Consider the following 7,690-nt stretch of genomic DNA (forward strand, 5'->3'; position numbering starts at 1 on the left):
GTGGGTTAAACCACAGAGCCTAGGACTTGCTGATCAGAAGGTCGGCGGTTCGAATCCCCACGACGGGGTGAGCTCCCGTTGCTTGGTCCCTGCTCCTGCCAACCTAGCAGTTTGAAAGCACGTCAAAGTGCAAGTAGATAAATAGGTACCGATACAGCGGGAAGGTAAACGGTGTTTCCGTGTGCTGCTCTAGTTCGCCAGAAGTGGCTTAGTCATGCTGGCCACATGACCCGGGAGCTGTATGCCGGCTCCCTTGGCCAATAATGTGAGATGAGCGCCGCAACCCCAGAGTCGGTCACAATTGGACCTAATGGTCAGGGGTCCCTGTACCTTTACCTTTTTAAGAAACTGCACTCTATCCTACCGGTAGCTACATGAACAGGCCTCTATGAGTGTGTACAAAACAGTTTCCTTCAGACTTGCAAGATAGTCGAGGGTGGCTGGGAAACTTGATCTGTCCTGGTGCTAGGAACTGATAATAGGAGTAGATGGGTGTGTGTGTGGGTGTGGGTGTGGGTGGTGTCTCTTTAGAGCAGTGGTTCCCAAACATTTTTGGGCCACCGCTTCTTTGGTTCCACAAACCCATCCCCAGTGTCCTCTACCCTATAAAAAGCATTGTTCGGAATAGCAGCTGGCATGACCCACTAAAGAAGATAGCAACACAAGAAAATTCTAAACAGTAACCAATAATTGGAGATTTATTCAAAATTCAGTTAAAACTATTCAGTTTAATTAACTCAACAAAACTGATGAGCTGGATCCAGCCATACCAGCTTTTCAAAGCCTGATAGTCACTTACACCTCCAGTGCCCTCTTGCTGCCCCCTTGCCTTTTAGCTCCCCACCCCACAAGGTAATCCTACTGTCCCCCATGGGGCAATACCACCCCTTTTGGGAACCAATGTCATGCTGAATTAAGGTTTTGTTTTCAAAGCTGTACAGTGGTGTCAGTGGAGCCATGGTGTCTTGCAGTGTTGGGCCTGCTGTTTGAAGATAATCTCTCTCCCATTTGCTCAGTGGGTTTTGAAAAGTGGGGGGAGCTTAGGCAGAGAAAGAGAAGCCAGGGGAAGCAGTGGAGAAAACAGAAAACTGCTTGGACCTGTTCCTTCTAGAACTGGAACAAGCGGAAGTGTGGAAGAATGTTGTCCTTGTAGAACTCAGCAGGGAGGAAGATGGGGACAAAGCTAGGATTGGTTGGTTCATTGACTCTGGGTCCTCCTATCATTGGTTCTGTCGCCAACTACTTTTGGGCTCCTTGCTTTCCACCCTACAGTTTAGTAGGCATCAACTGATACTGCACCCTATCTACCAGGGAGTTTCTCTTCCTCCCCTCTTCCTGTTCCTTTATTTGCCTTGGGGGAGGGCAACCTTGTTTGATACCACTTTAGATAGTCATGACTTCCCCCCCCAAAAAAAACTTCTGGGAGCCACAGTTTGTTAAGGGTGTTGAAAGAAGACCCCTATTATTTGGAAGAAGCCATGACTGTTTAAAGTGGTATCATAGTGCTTTAAACATACTTTGTGAAAGTGGCTGTAGCAGTGTTTGATGACAGAGGGGTGGAACCAGCTTGCAGGTGAGGGTACCCCTTCCTGTGTGAATGTGAGTGTTGTCAGAATACCATCTGCAGGAAGCAGCAGGCTCACAATACGGCTGTGGCTCTTCAAGGTTGCTCTCTGGTTAGCACACAGATGGGTGGGTGGTCTGGTTCTCTGCTCAAAGCTAGCCGTGCCCTTTTGTGCTTATAGCCATATGAGGTGGTGGTCTGTTGCTAAGGAACTGTAGACTTGACTGTGGCAGTCCTTTCTCTTTGAAAGGCTGTGTCCCCCCCCCCCTTCTGTCAGCCCTAATCTCATGCCTACCCTACAGGACTCAAGGCTTGCTGTTTTGATCATGCATGCAACCCACCGCTCTGGTGAGCAGCAGCAAATTGATTTGGCAAACCATCTTGAGCCAGGTTGGGCCACCTGCCACATTTCCAGGTGGCCTGTGTGTTTGTTCCCCCTCCTTTTTGCCTGTTGTTGTTTTGTCGTTTAGTTGTGTCTGACTCTTCGTGAGCCCATGGACCAGAGCATGCCAGGCACTCCTGTCTTCCACTGCCTCCCGCCGTTTGGTCAGACTCATGTTGGTGGCTTCAAGAACACTGTCCCACCATCTTGTCCTCTGTCATCCCCTTCTCCCTGTGCCCTCCATCTTTCCCAACATCAGGGTCTTTTCCAGGGAGTCTTCTTTTCTCATGAGGTAGCCAAAGTATTGGAGCCTCAGCTTCAGGATCTGTCCTTCCAGTGAGCACTTAGGGCTGCTGATCTTGCAGTCCATGGGACTCTCAAGAGTCTCCTCCAGCACCATAATTCAAAAGCATCAATTCTTCGGCGATCAGCCTTCTTTATGGTCCAGCTCTCACTTCCATACATCACTACTGGGAAAACCATAGCTTTAACTATACTTTAACTTTTTGCCTGAATGCTGAATAAAACCCTATTGGGTTAAAAATAATGGGTGAATTCATGCACCTTGTGCTGGTTCTGGCTTTCCAGGGTCTTGGAAGAGGTGGGCGATGTAAACCCTGCTCACAGGCAAGATGCTCCTTTTAGTGTTGGAAGTGGACGAACATCGGAAGCTGCCTTCTATTGGGTCCATGCTACCTCTAGCTTAGCATTTCCTACTACACTAACGGATAGCAGCTCTCCAGTGTGGTATAGTGGTTAGGCTGAGTATTGGAGCTTAACTAAAGGAGGTGGTTGAGAACGAAATAGGATAACCCAGTGGTTTTCCACCAGTATGCTGTGGCACCCCAGGGTGCCTTGAATGATGGTCAGAGGTGCCACGGGCAACACTGGCCTCTGCCACTCTTATCTTCCATCCCTGCTCTGATGCCCTCTCACATCTCTGCCTCCTAAAGGCCTCCACAGCTGTTAGTTGCAGCAGCCCTGGCTACAAGCTCCCTGGGGGAAAAGTGCCTCTGGGGGTGGCCAGGGGGTGCTTCCCAGGCCCCTGTGGGGCAGTGTGAGGAGGCACCTCTCTTTGGGGTGGGGAGGGCAGCTCAGATACCAGGGGTGGCAGCAGTGCCTGCCCAGAGGACTCCCAGGGAGAGGGGAGAGGAGGTTAAGGAAACACTCCACAAAGGAAGGTGTTCCAAAAGGGGTGAGAGGCTGCCAGCTTGGCAGGCAAGGGGTGACATAGCTGAGCACCCACAAGGGTGCCGCAGAAAACATGTAGTTGGTCAAGGAAGCCGTGGACTCAAAAAGGTTGAAACCCCATGGGATAACCCCATGGCACCTTGTAAGAAGGATGACAACACGACTTCAAAACATTGTCTCTTTTTCATTGCTTTCAGTACCATTGACCATGGTATCCTTCTGGAGCAGCTGTCAAAGTTAGGAGTAGGTGGAACTGCTTCATGGTGGATCTGGTCTTACTTGTTTGGTGATGCTTGGGGAGTGTTCTTTGGCCCCATGGAGACTTCAGTGTGGGGTACAATTTTATTCCTAATGCTGTTTGAAACCACTGAGTGGGGTTATTTGAAGGTTTAGAGTACAGTATGGTGTCAGCAGTATGCTGATGACACGCAGCTCTACTTCCACTTTACCTCTGCAGGTGAGACAGTGGATGTGCTGGATCATCGTCTTGCCTTGGTAATGGACTGGATGAGAGCCAACAAACTGAAACTCAGCCCAGATAAGACTGGAATAGACAGGATGGAAGAGAGGTTGCCTGCTCTTGGTGGGGTTACACTCCCTCTGAAGGAGCAGGTACATAGCTTGGATCTATTGTTGTTGTCTCTTGGCCCAGGTGTCTTCAGTGGTTGCTTGCCTGGCACCTTCCTTATATATCTGTAGGTGCCAGACAAAACAATTCCTCTTTTCTCATGCCTTTGGCTAATTAAATAATCTATTTACAGTTAGGTAGCCGTGTTGGTCTGACATAGTCGAAACAAAATAAAAAAATTCCTTCCAGTAGCACCTTCTTACATAATAAGGATAAATACATAATATTTATCCTCATAATACATAATAATTATATTATTATAATATATACTTTAGAATAATAATTATAATAATAATAATAATACATAATGATAAATGGACATAAATCTGACATCAGGAATCACAAGACAGAGAAACCAGTAGGAGAACACTTCAATCTCCCAGGACATTCTATACAAGATCTCAAAGTAGCTGTCTTATTACAAAAGAATTTCAGAAATAGACTGGAAAGAGAAGTTGCTGAATTGCAACTTATTACAAAACTTAAAACCATGGAGAGACCTGGTCTGAATAGAGACATTGGATTCTTATCTCATTACACATGATAAAGCTTTCTTTAGCCATCTCACCCCTTGCTTTTTCCTGTAAGACCAATTGCAGCCGTTAACAGTCGTCAACAGGTTTACCACACCTATCAGCCAATTACCCATTCCCACCACCCTTCTGAGTAATACCCCTCCCCACCCTCTCACTATATATAAGGGTCTGGTGACCTCTGTTTCAGTGTGTCTGAGGAAGTGTGCATGCACACGAAAGCTCATACCAACGACAAACTTCGTTGGTCTCTAAGGTGCTACTGGAAGAAATTTTTTAATTTTGTTTTATGGCCTTTTAAACTGTATGTGGGAGGTGTTCTTGTTTTTGTTTGTAACTATTCTATGTATTTTTGTGTTTTTATATTTAAACTATCCTGTGATCTTCGAATGAAGGGCAGTATAAAATTTTAATTAACAATTTAACAAACAAACAAACAAATGATGAGGTGTATGGGTTGTTAGGCAGTGTTTGAAATTATCCTGCATCTCTAACTAAGAAAGATCAGGTACTGAGAAAGGCTTCTGCCTGAGATTGTGGACAGTTGCTGCCAGCCAGGGCTGGATGAACCAACTATGGTATATGGCAGCCCTCTGTGGTCCTAGGGGACTCTGGTAATCAATTCCATTTCTATTTTTTTTAAATCTCCTTTTGCGAATGGATCAAAATGTCCTGGCGCCACCCTTGGTGCCTGGCACCTCCACTTGCCCAGCTGCAATCAGCTGGTCTGTCGGGCACAGTGGCAGCAGAAGACCTTGTGCCTTTTGCTGTCGCGCTACTCCCACCAAATGTCTGATTTGCCTGGCAGTATGCATAAATAAATTAATTAATTGCTGCTACCCTGCAGACCCCCTGATTTGCCCAGCAGCGAGCTAAATAAACAAATCCCCCTTTCCCCTGCTGCCTGGTGAATCGTGTATTTTGCACAGTAGTGCCATAGCAAAAGACCTAGCAAAATCAGCAGACCACCTGATTCACCCAGCAGCAATTTTTTTGTGGGGCGGGGATTTGGGGGCGGGTGTATGCGCGGCTGCCTGGTCTGGTAGCAGGGCAAAAGAAGAAGAAAAGACATTTTGTTTTGGCTCCAGCAACCAAGGTCCCATGAGCCCCATGGCTCCTTCCAGTCCTATTCCAGTTTCTAACACTACTGTTGGGGGGGGTAGTATCTCTGGTGGGCAACAATGTGCTTCTTCTAGGGCAGTTTGCCCACCTTTGGACCCCACTCTACACTCAGCTCTCACCTGTGGCTCCTGGAAGCTGTCAGCTTGTAGCAACAGCCACACCCCTAGGAAATGGCTTTGACTGGCCGGCTAAACCAGGTGAGGCCAGCCGATGGGTCTAAAATCCTTGGTGAGTTAGGGTCTTCCCGTGCACATGAAGACAGGCTCTGGCAGATTCAGTTGGCAACAAGACCAAGAGTGGGTCCAACGGTCAAGGAGGCAGTTTCTGCATGTGCTGTAGGGGAAAGTGCGGGGCAGATGGGGCTCACCAACCTGGGAAGGTAGCTCATCTAGGAGAAGAAAAACTCTGGTTCTAAACTTCTGCTGCCTTGCAGGAGAAGATTGGGCGGTTGGGTGGTGCTATGTACGCCTCCTTCTGGCAACTCTGCAGCCAAGCTGGTGCCAAATGTATTGCTCTGCTTTCCTTTGGACCACATCAGTGAGGCTGAGAGGGGTGTCTTGTCATCTTGGCAGCCCAAGACCTCCATACACACTGACCAGGCTTGCACTCCAGGGAGGTCACTTCAGTGCTGCTAATGCAGAGGTTTGGTTTCATCCCCAAAGGCAGACTCTATTGTCTCTCAAGACAGACAGATGCCAACAATAATTATGGATGTGATTTATTTATTTTTTAAAAAAGCATGATTTCCTCATAACTGATTTCTGTGTTGTTTTCTTCCTGCTTTCGCTTCCTTGCAATGAGGGTGTAGCTTGGCATACATTTCCTGGCTATGTGGGTGAAGCGCTGCAGCTCAGTGAACTTGGCATGCAGTAGGTCTCGGTTTTAATCCCCGACATCTCCAGGAAGTGCTAGGAATGCCCTCTTTCTGAAGCCGCAGAGAGAGCTGTTGCCAGCAGTGTATACACTGCTGAGCTGATGGGCCAAGGGTCTCACTCTGCGCTAGGCAGCTTCCTATGCATTTTAGTTGACATGGCATTCACTGAAAGCAGTGGGTATCTAACTTAAAAGCTGATTTAATTCATTGGGACTTTGGAGTTGGTTTGCAGACTTAGTTTGGAGGGCAATTGGTGGCTTACCTTGCTTAACTGAAACTCTATACTAAGCGTTCTCTGCAGTGGGTGACGTTCTTGACAGATGGCTCTCTGGTCCAGCGGAGGATTCTGTCAGCAGCACTGCAGTGGGAAGCCATTCTTTGCCTATTCCCTCTGTCCCCAGTCATGCTGTTCTGCCCTACCACTCATCTGCAGCAGATTTTGGAGGGTGCAGGGGCACGTAGCCAAAATAATACTGTGGTACTGACAGAACCCTCTATTGGGTCAACAAGGTGCCAGGACACTGTGAGGTGCCAGGACACTGCTATTGGATATGTGCTAAAAAAACCTGCTTGGTTCCACCACCCACCCCCAGCCTACCCCCGCCAAGAATAGCATGAGAGAGAAAAGTGTTGCTAGTTCAGAGGAGCAGAGAGAAGGGTGGCTGGGCTGGTGCCTACAGAACTTCCCCAAACCCCCAAATGTGCTCAAGTGGGCCTTGGAGGGTTGGTGGCCCCTGCTGTACTAACTGCAGTTCTCCTGCTACCTTCAAGGGCAGCCCCATGTACAATGTAAGGCAGTATCATGTTAAAGAGAACCAGTATGCTCCCAGCAATAATGCAAGCTCTCCTTCTTGCATACATCCTGTCCCTCAGAAGGAACGGCATTTAGCTAGTAAAAATTTAAAAAATCCTTTTCTGGGCACAATGGCTTTCTCCCTGGTGGGAACAGCATCTTTCTTTGGGGGCTTCCTCCTCTTGAATAGAGCCCCAGCCCACCTGAAAGATTCCTGTTAATGAGCCACTTGGCACGGATCCATGGTGTAAGGTGGATGGGGGGACCTGGCCACGTTCCAGAGACTCTCTAGGGTTGAATGACCGGTGCCTTTCACTGGCTGGCAAACAAGTTGCAAAGGGCACAGATTAATTTTGAGCATCGAAACTAGTCGGCAAAAACCAGCAGCAACCACTGCTGCACAGTGGTGCTTTGTTAGCAAATGTACACTGGAGGGGAGGGGAAGGGTGTGTAGAGCAGAGGAATTTCAAATGACGCACGAAAAAAAATGGAAAATGGGGCCGAAGGGAGCAGCCAGACTCACTTGGCAACTTCTGCTTGACTGAGGACTTTGAAGCAAGGTGAGGGGAAGCTACTTGTACACCCTGAGCCGAAGTGTTGCTC

The sequence above is a fragment of the Zootoca vivipara genome, chromosome W (assembly GCF_963506605.1).
Source record: "Zootoca vivipara chromosome W, rZooViv1.1, whole genome shotgun sequence".
Lineage (NCBI taxonomy): Eukaryota > Metazoa > Chordata > Lepidosauria > Squamata > Lacertidae > Zootoca > Zootoca vivipara.